Source organism: Symphalangus syndactylus, chromosome 20 (genome assembly GCF_028878055.3).
Source record: "Symphalangus syndactylus isolate Jambi chromosome 20, NHGRI_mSymSyn1-v2.1_pri, whole genome shotgun sequence".
NCBI lineage: Eukaryota > Metazoa > Chordata > Mammalia > Primates > Hylobatidae > Symphalangus > Symphalangus syndactylus.
Window position 1 is genome coordinate 5,775,774 of NC_072442.2, and position 14,860 is coordinate 5,790,633.

Genomic DNA, 14,860 nt, shown 5'->3' on the forward strand with positions numbered 1-14,860 from the left:
GAAGATATTCTTTTTCCCAATGTAGGCCTCTTAGCGCTTAGCATGTCCAATTGCAGTTTCTACAGAAACAGTGTTTCAGAACGGCTCAATCAAAAGTAAGGTTCAACTCTGTTAGTTGAATGCACAGAACAGAAAGAATTTTCACAGAATGCTACTGTGTAGTTTATATTTGAATATATTCCTTTTTCCACTATTACCCTCTTAGCGATCCGAATGTCCACTTGCATTTTCTACAGAAAGAGTGTTCAGAACTGCGCAATCAAAAGTATGGTTTAACTCTGTTAGCTTAATGAACATATCAGAAATAAGTTTCACACAATGCTTCTGTGTAGTTTTTATTTGAAGATATTATTTTTCCCATTACAGGCCTCTTAGCGCTCAGAATGTCCAATTGCAGTTTCTATAGAAAGAGTGTTTCAGAAAGGCTCAATCAAAAGTAAGGTTCAAATCTGTTAGTTGAATGCACAGAACAGAAAGAAGTTTCATACAATGCTTCTGTGTAGTTTATATTTGAACATACTCTTTTTTCCACTATTACCCACTTAGCGCTACGAATGTCCAGTTGCATTTTCTTCAGACAGAGTGTTTCAAAACTGCTCAATCAAAAGTGTGGTTTAACTCTGTTAGCTGAATGCACAGATCAGAAAGAAGTTTCACAGAATGATTCTGTGTAGTTTATATTTGGAGACATTCCTTTTTCCACTATTACCCTCTTAGCGCTCCGAATCTCCACTTGCATTTTCTACAGAAAGAGTGTTTAAGAACGGCTCAATCAAAACTAAGTTTCAACTCTTTTAGTTGAACAAACAGAACAGAAAGAAGTTTCACACAATTCTTCTGTGTAGTTTTTATTTGTAGACATTCTTTTTCCCAATATAGGCCTCTTAGCGCTCAGAATGTCCAATTGCAGTTTCTACAGAAGGAGTGTTTCAGAACGGCTCAATCAAAAGTAAGGTTCAACTCTGTTAGTTGAATGCACAGAACAGAAAGAAGTTTCATACAATGCTTCTGTGTAGTTTATATATGAACATATTTTTTTTCCACTATTACCCACTTAGCGCTACGAATGTCCAGTTGCATTTTCTACAGACAGAGTGTTTCAAAACTGCTCAATAAAAAGTATGGTTTAACTCTGTTAGCTGAATGCTCAGATCAGAAAGAAGTTTCACAGAAGGCTTCTGTGTAGTTTATATTTGAATATATTCCTTTTTCCACTACTACGCTCTTAGCGCTCCAAATGTCCAGTTGCATTTTCTACAGAGTGTTCAGATCTGCTCAATCAAAAGTATGGTTTAACTCTGTTAGCTGAATGCACAGATCAGAAAGAAGTTTCACCGAATGATTCTGTGTAGTTTATATTTGAAGACATTCCTTTTTCCACTATTACCCTCTTAGCGCTCCGAATCTCCACTTGCATTTTCTACAAAAAGAGTGTTTCATAACTGCTCAATCAAAAATATGTTTTATCTCTATTAAATGAATTTACAGATCAGAAATAAGTTTCACAGAATGCATCTGTGTAGTTTTTATTTGAAGATATTCTTTTTCCCTATGTAGGCCTCTTAGCGCTTAGCATGTCCAATTGCAGTTTCTACAGAAAGAGTGTTTCAGAACGGCTCAATCAAAAGTAAGGTTCAACTCTGTTAGTTGAATGCACAGAACAGAAAGAATTTTCACAGAATGCTACTGTGTAGTTTATATTTGAATATATTCCTTTTTCCACTATTACCCTCTTAGCGCTCCGAATGTCCACTTGCATTTTCTACAGAAAGAGTGTTCAGAACTGCGCAATCAAAAGTATGGTTTAACTCTGTTAGCTTAATGAACATATCAGAAATAAGTTTCACACAATGCTTCTGTGTAGTTTTTATTTGAAGATATTATTTTTCCCAATAGAGGCCTCTTAGCGCTCAGAATGTCCAATTGCAGTTTCTACAGAAAGAGTGTTTCAGAAAGGCTCAATCAAAAGTAAGGTTCAACTCTGTTAGTTGAATGCACAGAACAGAAAGTAGTTTCATACAATGCTTCTGTGTAGTTTATATTTGAACATATTCTTTTCCCCACTATTACCCACTTAGCGCTACGAATGTCCAGTTGCATTTTCTACAGACAGAGTGTTTCAAAACTGCTCAATCAAAAGTATGGTTTAACTCTGTTAGCTGAATGCTCAGATCAGAAAGAAGTTTCACAGAATGCTTCTGTGTAGTTTATATTTGAATATATTCCTTTTTCCACTACTACTCTCTTAGCGCTCCAAATGTCCAGTTGCATTTTCTAGAGAAAGAGTGTTCAGATCTGCTCAATCAAAAGTATGGTTTAACACTGTTAGCTGAATGCACAGATCAGAAAGAAGTTTCACAGAATGATTCTGTGTAGTTTATATTTGGAGACATTCCTTTTTCCACTATTACCCTCTTAGCGCTCCGAATCTCCACTTGCATTTTCTACACAAAGAGTGTTTCAGAATGGCTCAATCAAAACTAAGGTTCAACTCTTTTAGTTGAACAAACAGAACAGAAAGAAGTTTCACACAATTCTTCTGTGTTGTTTTTATTTGTAGACATTCTTTTTCCCAATATAGGACTCTTAGCGCTCAGAATGTCCAATTGCAGTTTCTACAGAAAGAGTGTTTCAGAACGGCTCAATCAAAAGTAAGGTTCAACTCTGTTAGTTGAATGCACAGAACAGAAAGAAGTTTCATACAATGCGTCTGTGTAGTTTATATTTGAACATATTCTCTTTTCCACTATTACCCACTTAGCGCTACGAATGTCCAGTTGCATTTTCTACAGACAGAGTGTTTCAAAACTGCTCAATCAAAAGTATGGTTTAACTCTGTTAGCTGAATGCTCAGATCAGAAAGAAATTTCACAGAATGGTACTGTGTAATTTATGTTTGTATATATTCCTTTTTCCACTACTACGCTCTTAGCGCTCCAAATGTCCAGTTGCATTTTCTACAGAAAGAGTGTTCACATCTGCTCAATCAAAGGTATGGTTTAACTCTGTTAGCTGAATGCACAGATCAGAAAGAAGTTTCACCGAATTATTCTGTGTAGTTTATATTTGAAGATATTCCTTTTTCCACTATTACCCTCTTAGCGCTCCGAATCTCCACTTGCATTTTCTACAAAAAGAGTGTTTCATAACTGCTCAATCAAAAATATGTTTTATCTCTGTTAACTGAATTTACAGATCAGAAATAAGTTTCACAGAATGCATCTGTGTAGTTTTTATTTGAAGATATTCTTTTTCCCAATGTAGGCCTCTTAGCGCTTAGCATGTCCAATTGCAGTTTCTACAGAAAGAGTGTTTCAGAACGGCTCAATCAAAAGTAAGGTTCAACTCTGTTAGTTGAATGCACAGAACAGAAAGAATTTTCACAGAATGCTACTGTGTAGTTTATATTTGAATATATTCCTTTTTCCACTATTACCCTCTTAGCGCTCCGAAAGTCCACTTGCATTTTCTACAGAAAGAGTGTTCAGAACTGCGCAATCAAAAGTATGGTTTAACTCTGTTAGCTTAATGAACATATCAGAAATAAGTTTCACACAATGCTTCTGTGTAGTTTTTATTTGAAGATATTATTTTTCCCAATATAGGCCTCTTAGCACTCAGAATGTCCAATTGCAGTTTCTACAGAAAGAGCGTTTCAGAAAGGCTCAATCAAAAGTAAGGTTCAACTCTGTTAGTTGAATGCACAGAACAGAAAGAAGTTTCATACAATGCTTCTGTGTAGTTTATATTTGAACATATTCTTTTTTCCACTATTACCCACTTAGCACTACGAATGTCCAGTTGCATTTTCTACAGACAGAGTGTTTCAAAACTGCTCAATCAAAAGTATGGTTTAACTCTGTTAGCTGAATGCTCAGATCAGAAAGAAGTTTCACAGAATGCTTCTGTGTAGTTTATATTTGAATATATTCGTTTTTCCACTACTACTCTCTTAGCGCTCCAAATGTCCAGTTGTATTTTCTACAGTAAGAGTGTTCAGATCTGCTCAATCAAAAGTATGGTTTAACTCTGTTAGCTGAATGCACAGATCAGAAAGAAATTTCACCGAATGATTCTGTGTAGTTTATATTTGAAGACATTCCTTTTTCCACTATTACCCTCTTAGCGCTCCGAATCTCCACTTGCATTTTCTACAAAAAGAGTGTTTCATAACTGCTCAATCAAAAATATGTTTTATCTCTGTTAACTGAATTTACAGATCGGAAATAAGTTTCACAGAATGCATCTGTGTAGTTTTTATTTGAAGATATTCTTTTTCCCAATGTAGGCCTCTTAGCGCTTAGCATGTCCAATTGCAGTTTCTACAGAAAGAGTGTTTCAGAACGGCTCAATCAAAAGTAAGGTTCAAATCTGTTAGTTGAATGCACAGAACAGAAAGAATTTTCACAGAATGCTACTGTGTAGTTTATATTTGAATATATTCCTTTTTCCACTATTACCCTCTTAGCGCTCCGAATGTCCACTTGCATTTTCTACAGAAAGAGTGTTCAGAACTGCGCAATCAAAAGTATGGTTTAACTCTGTTAGCTTAATGAACATATCAGAAATAAGTTTCACACAATGCTTCTGTGTAGTTTTTATTTGAAGATATTATTTTTCCCAATAGGGGCCTCTTAGCGCTCAGAATGTCCAATTGCAGTTTCTACAGAAAGAGTGTTTCAGAAAGGCTCAATCAAAAGTAAGGTTCAACTCTGTTAGTTGAATGCACAGAACAGAAAGAAGTTTCATACAATGCTTCTGTGTAGTTTATATTTGAACATATTCTTTTCCCCACTATTACCCACTTAGCGCTACGAATGTCCAGTTGCATTTTCTACAGACAGAGTGTTTCAAAACTGCTCAATCAAAAGTATGGTTTAACTCTGTTAGCTGAATGCTCAGATCAGAAAGAAGTTTCACAGAATGCTTCTGTGTAGTTTATATTTGAATATATTCCTTTTTCCACTACTACTCTCTTAGCGCTCCAAATGTCCAGTTGCATTTTCTAGAGAAAGAGTGTTCAGAACTGCTCAATCAAAAGTATGGTTTAACACTGTTAGCTGAATGCACAGATCAGAAAGAAGTTTCACAGAATGATTCTGTGTAGTTTATATTTGGAGACATTCCTTTTTCCACTATTACCCTCTTAGCGCTCCGAATCTCCACTTGCATTTTCTACAGAAAGAGTGTTTCAGAATGGCTCAATCAAAACTAAGGTTCAACTCTTTTAGTTGAACAAACAGAACAGAAAGAAGTTTCACACAATTCTTCTGTGTTGTTTTTATTTGTAGACATTCTTTTTCCCAATATAGGAATCTTAGCGCTCAGAATGTCCAATTGCAGTTTCTACAGAAAGAGTGTTCACATCTGCTCAATCAAAGGTATGGTTTAACTCTGTTAGCTGAATGCACAGATCAGAAAGAAGTTTCACCGAATGATTCTGTGTAGTTTATATTTGAAGATATTCCTTTTTCCACTATTACCCTCTTAGCGCTCCGAATCTCCACTTGCATTTTCTACAAAAAGAGTGTTTCATAACTGCTCAATCAAAAATATGTTTTATCTCTGTTAACTGAATTTACAGATCAGAAATAAGTTTCACAGAATGCATCTGTGTAGTTTTTATTTGAAGATATTCTTTTTCCCAATGTAGGCCTCTTAGCGCTTAGCATGTCCAATTGCAGTTTCTACAGAAAGAGTGTTTCAGAACGGCTCAATCAAAAGTAAGGTTCAACTCTGTTAGTTGAATGCACAGAACAGAAAGAATTTTCACAGAATGCTACTGTGTAGTTTATATTTGAATATATTAATTTTTCCACTATTACCCTCTTAGCGCTCCGAATGTCCACTTGCATTTTCTACAGAAAGAGTGTTCAGAACTGCGCAATCAAAAGTATGGTTTAACTCAGTTAGCTTAATGAACATATCAGAAATAAGTTTCACACAATGCTTCTGTGTAGTTTTTATTTGAAGATATTATTTTTCCCAATATAGGCCTCTAAGCACTCAGAATGTCCAATTGCAGTTTCTACAGAAAGAGCGTTTCAGAAAGGCTCAATCAAAAGTAAGGTTCAACTCTGTTAGTTGAATGCACAGAACAGAAAGTAGTTTCATACAATGCTTCTGTGTAGTTTATATTTGAACATATTCTTTTTTCCACTATTACCCACTTAGCACTACGAATGTCCAGTTGCATTTTCTACAGACAGAGTGTTTCAAAACTGCTCAATCAAAAGTATGGTTTAACTCAGTTTGCTGAATGCTCAGATCAGAAAGAAGTTTCACAGAATGCTTCTGTGTAGTTTATATTTGAATATATTCCTTTTTCCACTACTACTCTCTTAGCGCTCCAAATGTCCAGTTGCATTTTCTACAGAAAGTGTGTTCAGATCTGCTCAATCAAAAGTATGGTTTAACTCTGTTAGCTGAATGCACAGATCAGAAAGAAGTTTCACAGAATGATTCTGTGTAGTTTATATTTGGAGACATTCCTTTTTCCACTATTACCCTCTTAGCACTCCGAATCTCCACTTGCATTTTCTACAGAAAGAGTGTTTAAGAACGGCTCAATCAAAACTAAGTTTCAACTCTTTTAGTTGAACAAACAGAACAGAAAGAAGTTTCACACAATTCTTCTGTGTAGTTTTTATTTGTAGACATTCTTTTTCCCAATATAGGCCTCTTAGCTCTCAGAATGTCCAATTGCAGTTTCTACAGAAAGAGTGTTTCAGAACGGCTCAATCAAAAGTAAGGTTCAACTCTGTTAGTTGAATGCGCAGAACAGAAAGAAGTTTCATACAATGCTTCTGTGTAGTTTATATTTGAACATATTCTTTTTTCCACTATTACCCACTTAGCGCTACGAATGTCCTGTTGCATTTTCTACAGACAGAGTGTTTCAAAACTGCTCAATCAAAAGTATGGTTTAACTCTGTTAGCTGAATGCTCAGATCAGAAAGAAGTTTCACAGAATGCTTCTCTGTAGTTTATATTTGAATATATTCCTTTTTCCACTACTACGCTCTTAGCGCTCCAAATGTCCAGTTGCATTTTCTACAGAAAGAGTGTTCAGATCTGCTCTATCAAAAGTATGGTTTAACTCTGTTAGCTGAATGCACAGATCAGAAAGAATTTTCACCGAATGATTCTGTGTAGTTTATATTTGAAGACATTCCTTTTTCCACTATTACCCTCTTAGCGCTCCGAATCTCCACTTGCATTTTCTACAAAAAGAGTGTTTCATAACTGCTCAATGAAAAATATGTTTTATCTCTGTTAACTGAATTTACAGATCAGAAATAAGTTTCACAGATTGCATCTGTGTAGTTTTTATTTGAAGATATTCTTTTTCCCAATGTAGGCCTCTTAGCGCTTAGCATGTCCAATTGCAGTTTCTACTAAACAGTGTTTCAGAACGGCTCAATCAAAAGTAAGGTTCAACTCTGTTAGTTGAATGCACAGAACAGAAAGAATTTTCACAGAATGCTACTGTGTAGTTTATATTTGAATATATTCCTTTTTCCACTATTACCCTCTTAGCGCTCCGAATGTCCACTTGCATTTTCTACAGAAAGAGTGTTCAGAACTGCGCAATCAAAAGTATGGTTTAACTCTGTTAGCTTAATGAACATATCAGAAATAAGTTTCACACAATGCTTCTGTGTAGTTTTTATTTGAAGATATTATTTTTCCCATTACAGGCCTCTTAGCGCTCAGAATGTCCAATTGCAGTTTCTATAGAAAGAGTGTTTCAGAAAGGCTCAATCAAAAGTAAGGTTCAACTATGTTAGTTGAATGCACAGAACAGAAAGAAGTTTCATACAATGCTTCTGTGTAGTTTATATTTGAACATACTCTTTTTTCCACTATTACCCACTTAGCGCTACGAATGTCCAGTTGCATTTTCTACAGACAGAGTGTTTCAAAACTGCTCAATCAAAAGTATGGTTTAACTCTCTTAGCTGAATGCACAGATCAGAAAGAAGTTTCACAGAATGATTCTGTGTAGTTTATATTTGGAGACATTCCTTTTTCCACTATTACCCTCTTAGCGCTCCGAATCTCCACTTGCATTTTCTACAGAAAGAGTGTTTAAGAACGGCTCAATCAAAACAAAGATTCAACTCTTTTAGTTGAACAAACAGAACAGAAAGAAGTTTCACACAATTCTTCTGTGTAGTTTTTATTTGTAGACATTCTTTTTCCCAATATAGGCCTCTTAGCGCTCAGAATGTCCAATTGCAGTTTCTACAGAAAGAGTGTTTCAGAACGGCTCAATCAAAAGTAAGGTTCAACTCTGTTAGTTGAATGCACAGAACAGAAAGAAGTTTCATACAATGCTTCTGTGTAGTTTATATTTGAACATATTCTTTTTTCCACTATTACCCACTTAGCGCTACGAATGTCCAGTTGCATTTTCTACAGACAGAGTGTTTCAAAACTGCTCAATCAAAAGTATGGTTTAACTCTGTTAGCTGAATGCTCAGATCAGAAAGAAGTTTCACAGAAGGCTTCTGTGTAGTTTATATTTGAATATATTCCTTTTTCCACTACTACGCTCTTAGCGCTCCAAATGTCCAGTTGCATTTTCTACAGAAAGAGTGTTCAGATCTGCTCAATCAAAAGTATGGTTTAATTCTGTTAGCTGAATGCACAGATCAGAAAGAAGTTTCACCGAATGATTCTGTGTAGTTTATATTTGAAGACATTCCTTTTTCCACTATTACCCTCTTAGCGCTCCGAATCTCCACTTGCATTTTCTACAAAAAGAGTGTTTCATAACTGCTCAATGAAAAATATGTTTTATCTCTGTTAACTGAATTTACAGATGAGAAATAAGTTTCACAGAATGCATCTGTGTAGTTTTTATTTGAAGATATTCTTTTTCCCAATGTAGGCCTCTTAGCGCTTAGCATGTCCAATTGCAGTTTCTACAGAAACAGTGTTTCAGAACGGCTCAATCAAAAGTAAGGTTCAACTCTGTTAGTTGAATGCACAGAACAGAAAGAATTTTCACAGAATGCTACTGTGTAGTTTATATTTGAATATATTCCTTTTTCCACTATTACCCTCTTAGCGCTACGAATGTCCAGTTGCATTTTCTACAGACAGAGTGTTTCAAAACTGCTCAATAAAAAGTATGGTTTAACTCTGTTAGCTGAATGCTCATATCAGAAAGAAGTTTCACAGAAGGCTTCTGTGTAGTTTATATTTGAATATATTCCTTTTTCCACTACTACGCTCTTAGCGCTCCAAATGTCCAGTTGCATTTTCTACAGAGTGTTCAGATCTGCTCAATCAAAAGTATGGTTTAACTCTGTTAGCTGAATGCACAGATCAGAAAGAAGTTTCACCGAATGATTCTGTGTAGTTTATATTTGAAGACATTCCTTTTTCCACTATTACCCTCTTAGCGCTCCGAATCTCCACTTGCATTTTCTTCAAAAAGAGTGTTTCATAACTGCTCAATCAAAAATATGTTTTATCTCTATTAAATGAATTTACAGATCAGAAATAAGTTTCACAGAATGCATCTGTGTAGTTTTTATTTGAAGATATTCTTTTTCCCTATGTAGGCCTCTTAGCGCTTAGCATGTCCAATTGCAGTTTCTACAGAAAGAGTGTTTCAGAACGGCTCAATCAAAAGTAAGGTTCAACTCTGTTAGTTGAATGCACAGAACAGAAAGAATTTTCACAGAATGCTACTGTGTAGTTTATATTTGAATATATTCCTTTTTCCACTATTACCCTCTTAGCGCTCCGAATGTCCACTTGCATTTTCTACAGAAAGAGTGTTCAGAACTGCGCAATCAAAAGTATGGTTTAACTCTGTTAGCTTAATGAACATATCAGAAATAAGTTTCACGCAATGCTTCTGTGTAGTTTTTATTTGAAGATATTATTTTTCCCAATAGAGGCCTCTTAGCGCTCAGAATGTCCAATTGCAGTTTCTACATAAAGAGTGTTTCAGAAAGGCTCAATCAAAAGTAAGGTTCAACTCTGTTAGTTGAATGCACAGAACAGAAAGAAGTTTCATACAATGCTTCTGTGAAGTTTATATTTGAACGTATTCTTTTTTCCACTATTACCCACTTAGCGCTACGAATGTCCAGTTGCATTTTCTACAGACAGAGTGTTTCAAAACTGCTCAATCAAAAGTATGGTTTAACTCTGTTAGCTGAATGCTCAGATCAGAAAGAAGTTTCACAGAATGCTTCTGTGTAGTTTATATTTGAATATATTCCTTTTTCCACTACTACGCTCTTAGCGCTCCAAATGTCCAGTTGCATTTTCTACAGTAAGAGTGTTCAGATCTGCTCAATCAAAAGTATGGTTTAACTCTGTTAGCTGAATGCACAAATCAGAAAGAAATTTCACCGAATGATTCTGTGTAGTTTATATTTGAAGACATTCCTTTTTCCACTATTACCCTCTTAGCGCTCCGAATCTCCACTTGCATTTTCTACAAAAAGAGTGTTTCATAACTGCTCAATCAAAAATATGTTTTATCTCTGTTAACTGAATTTACAGATCAGAAATAAGTTTCACAGAATGCATCTGTGTAGTTTTTATTTGAAGATATTCTTTTTCCCAATGTAGGCCTCTTAGCGCTTAGCATGTCCAATTGCAGTTTCTACAGAAAGAGTGTTTCAGAACGGCTCAATCAAAAGTAAGGTTCAAATCTGTTAGTTGAATGCACAGAACAGAAAGAATTTTCACAGAATGCTACTGTGTAGTTTATATTTGAATATATTCCTTTTTCCACTATTACCCTCTTAGCGCTCCGAATGTCCACTTGCATTTTCTACAGAAAGAGTGTTCAGAACTGCGCAATCAAAAGTATGGTTTAACTCTGTTAGCTTAATGAACATATCAGAAATAAGTTTCACACAATGCTTCTGTGTAGTTTTTATTTGAAGATATTATTTTTCCCAATAGAGGCCTCTTAGCGCTCAGAATGTCCAATTGCAGTTTCTACAGAAAGAGTGTTTCAGAAAGGCTCAATCAAAAGTAAGGTTCAACTCTGTTAGTTGAATGCACAGAACAGAAAGAAGTTTCATACAATGCTTCTGTGTAGTTTATATTTGAACATATTCTTTTTTCCACTATTACGCACTTAGCGCTACGAATGTCCAGTTGCATTTTCTACAGACAGAGTGTTTCAAAACTGCTCAATCAAAAGTATGGTTTAACTCTGTTAGCTGAATGCTCAGATCAGAAAGAAGTTTCACAGAATGCTTCTGTGTAGTTTATATTTGAATATATTCCTTTTTCCACTACTACTCTCTTAGCGCTCCAAATGTCCAGTTGCATTTTCTACAGAAAGAGTGTTCAGATCTGCTCTATCAAAAGTATGGTTTAATTCTGTTAGCTGAATGCACAGATCAGAAAAAAGTTTCACAGAATGATTCTGTGTAGTTTATATTTGGAGACATTCTTTTTTCCACTATTACCCTCTTAGCGCTCCGAATCTCCACTTGCATTTTCTACAGAAAGAGTTTCTCAGAACGACACAATCAAAACTACGGTTCAATTCTTTTAGTTGAACAAACAGAACAGAAAGAAGTTTCACACAATTCTTCTTTGTAGTTTTTATTTGTAGACATTCTTTTTCCCATATAGGCCTCTTAGCGCTCAGAATGTCCAATTGCAGTTTCTACAGAAAGAGTGTTTCAGAACGGCTCAATCAAAAGTAAGATTCAACTCTGTTAGTTGAATGCACAGAACAGAAAGAAGTTTCATACAATGCTTCTGTGTAGTTTATAGTTGAACATATTCTTTTTTCCACTATTACCCACTTAGCGCTACGAATGTCCAGTTGCATTTTCTACAGACAGAGTGTTTCAAAACTGCTCAATCAAAAGTATGGTTTAACTCTGTTAGCTGAATGCTCAGATCAGAAAGAAGTTTCACAGAATGCTTCTGTGTAGTTTATATTTGAATATATTCCTTTTTCCACTACTACGCTCTTAGCGCTCCAAATGTCCAGTTGCATTTTCAACAGAAAGAGTGTTCAGATCTGCTCAATCAAAAGTATGGTTTAACTCTGTTAGCTGAATGCACAGATCAGAAAGAAGTTTCACCGAATGATTCTGTGTAGTTTATATTTGAAGATATTCCTTTTTCCACTATTACCCTCTTAGCGCTCCGAATCTCCACTTGCATTTTCTACAAAAAGAGTGTTTCATAACTGCTCAATCAAAAATATGTTTTATCTCTGTTAACTGAATTTACAGATCAGAAATAAGTTTCACAGAATGCATCTGTGTAGTTTTTATTTGAAGATATTCTTTTTCCCAATGTAGGCCTCTTAGCGCTTAGCATGTCCAATTGCAGTTTCTACAGAAAGAGTGTTTCAGAACGGCTCAATCAAAAGTAAGGTTCAACTCTGTTAGTTGAATGCACAGAACAGAAAGTATTTTCACAGAATGCTACTGTGTAGTTTATATTTGAATATATTCCTTTTTCCACTATTACCCTCTTAGCGCTCCGAATGTCCACTTGCATTTTCTACAGAAAGAGTGTTCAGAACTGCGCAATCAAAAGTATGGTTTAACTCTGTTAGCTTAATGAACATATCAGAAATAAGTTTCACACAATGCTTCTGTGTAGTTTTTATTTGAAGATATTATTTTTCCCAATAGAGGCCTCTTAGCGCTCAGAATGTCCAATTGCAGTTTCTACAGAAAGAGTGTTTCAGAAAGGCTCAATCAAAAGTAAGGTTCAACTCTGTTAGTTGAATGCACAGAACAGAAAGAAGTTTCATACAATGCTTCTGTGTAGTTTATATTTGAACATATTCTTTTTTCCACTATTACCCACTTAGCACTACGAATGTCCAGTTGCATTTTCTACAGACAGAGTGTTTCAAAACTCCTTAATCAAAAGTATGGTTTAACTCTGTTAGCTGAATGCTCAGATCAGAAAGAAGTTTCACAGAATGCTTCTGTGTAGTTTATATTTGAATATATTCCTTTTTCCACTACTACGCTCTTAGCGCTCCAAATGTCCAGTTGCATTTTCAACAGAAAGAGTGTTCAGATCTGCTCAATCAAAAGTATGGTTTAACTCTGTTAGCTGAATGCACAGATCAGAAAGAAGTTTCACCGAATGATTCTGTGTAGTTTATATTTGAAGACATTCCTTTTTCCACTATTACCCCCTTAGCGCTCCGAATCTCCACTTGCATTTTCTACAAAAAGAGTGTTTCATAACTGCTCAATCAAAAATATGTTTTATCTCTGTTAACTGAGTTTACAGATCAGAAATAAGTTTCACAGAATGCATCTGTGTAGTTTTTATTTGAAGATATTCTTTTTCCCAATGTAGGCCTCTTAGCGCTTAGCATGTCCAATTGCAGTTTCTACAGAAAGAGTGTTTCAGAACCGCTCAATCAAAAGTAAGGTTCAACTCTTTTAGTTGAACAAACAGAACAGAAAGAAGTTTCACACAATTTTTCTGTGTAGTTTTTATTTGTAGACATTCTTTTTCCCAATATAGGCCTCTTAGCTCTCAGAATGTCCAATTGCAGTTTCTACAGAAAGAGTGTTTCAGAACGGCTCAATCAAAAGTAAGGTTCAACTCTGTTAGTTGAATGCACAGAACAGAAAGAAGTTTCATACAATGCTTCTGTGTAGTTTATATTTGAACATATTCTTTTTTCCACTATTACCCACTTAGCGCTACGAATGTCCAGTTGCATTTTCTACAGACAGAGTGTTTCAAAACTGCTCAATCATAAGTATGGTTTAACTCCGTTAGCTGAATGCTCAGATCAGAAAGAAGTTTCACAGAATACTTCTGTGTAGTTTATATTTGAATATATTCCTTTTTCCACTACTACTCTCTTAGCGCTCCAAATGTCCAGTTGCATTTTCTACAGAAAGAGTGTTCAGATCTGCTCAATCAAAAGTATGGTTTAACTCTGTTAGCTGAATGCACAGATCAGAAAGAAGTTTCACAGAATGATTCTGTGTAGTTTATATTTGGAGACATTCCTTTTTCCACTATTACCCTCTTAGCGCTCCGAATCTCCACTTGCATTTTCTACAGAAAGAGTGTTTCAGAACGGCTCAATCAAAACTAAGGTTCAACTCTTTTAGTTGAACAAACAGAACAGAAAGAAGTTTCACACAATTCTTCTGTGTAGTTTTTATTTGTAGACATTCTTTTTCCCAATATAGGCCTCTTAGCGCTCAGAATGTCCAATTGCAGTTTCTACAGAAAGAGTGTTTCAGAACGGCTCAATCAAAAGTAAGGTTCAACTCTGTTAGTTGAATGCACAGAACAGAAAGAAGTTTCATACAATGCTTCTGTGTAGTTTATATTTGAACATATTCTTTTTTCCACTATTACCCACTTAGCGCTACGAATGTCCAGTTGCATTTTCTACAGACAGAGTGTTTCAAAACTGCTCAATCAAAAGTATGGTTTAACTCTGTTAGCTGAATGCTCAGATCAGAAAGAAGTTTCACAGAATGCTTCTGTGTAGTTTATATTTGAATATATTCCTTTTTCCACTACTACGCTCTTAGCGCTCCAAATGTCCAGTTGCATTTTCAACAGAAAGAGTGTTCAGATCTGCTCAATCAAAAGTATGGTTTAACTCTGTTAGCTGAATGCACAGATCAGAAAGAAGTTTCACCGAATGATTCTGTGTAGTTTATATTTGAAGACATTCCTTTTTCCACTATTACCCTCTTAGCGCTCCGAATCTCCACTTGCATTTTCTACAAAAAGAGTGTTTCATAACTGCTCAATCAAAAATATGTTTTATCTCTGTTAACTGAATTTACAGATCAGAAATAAGTTTCACAGAATGCATCTGTGTAGTTTTTATTTGAAGATATTCTTTTTCCCA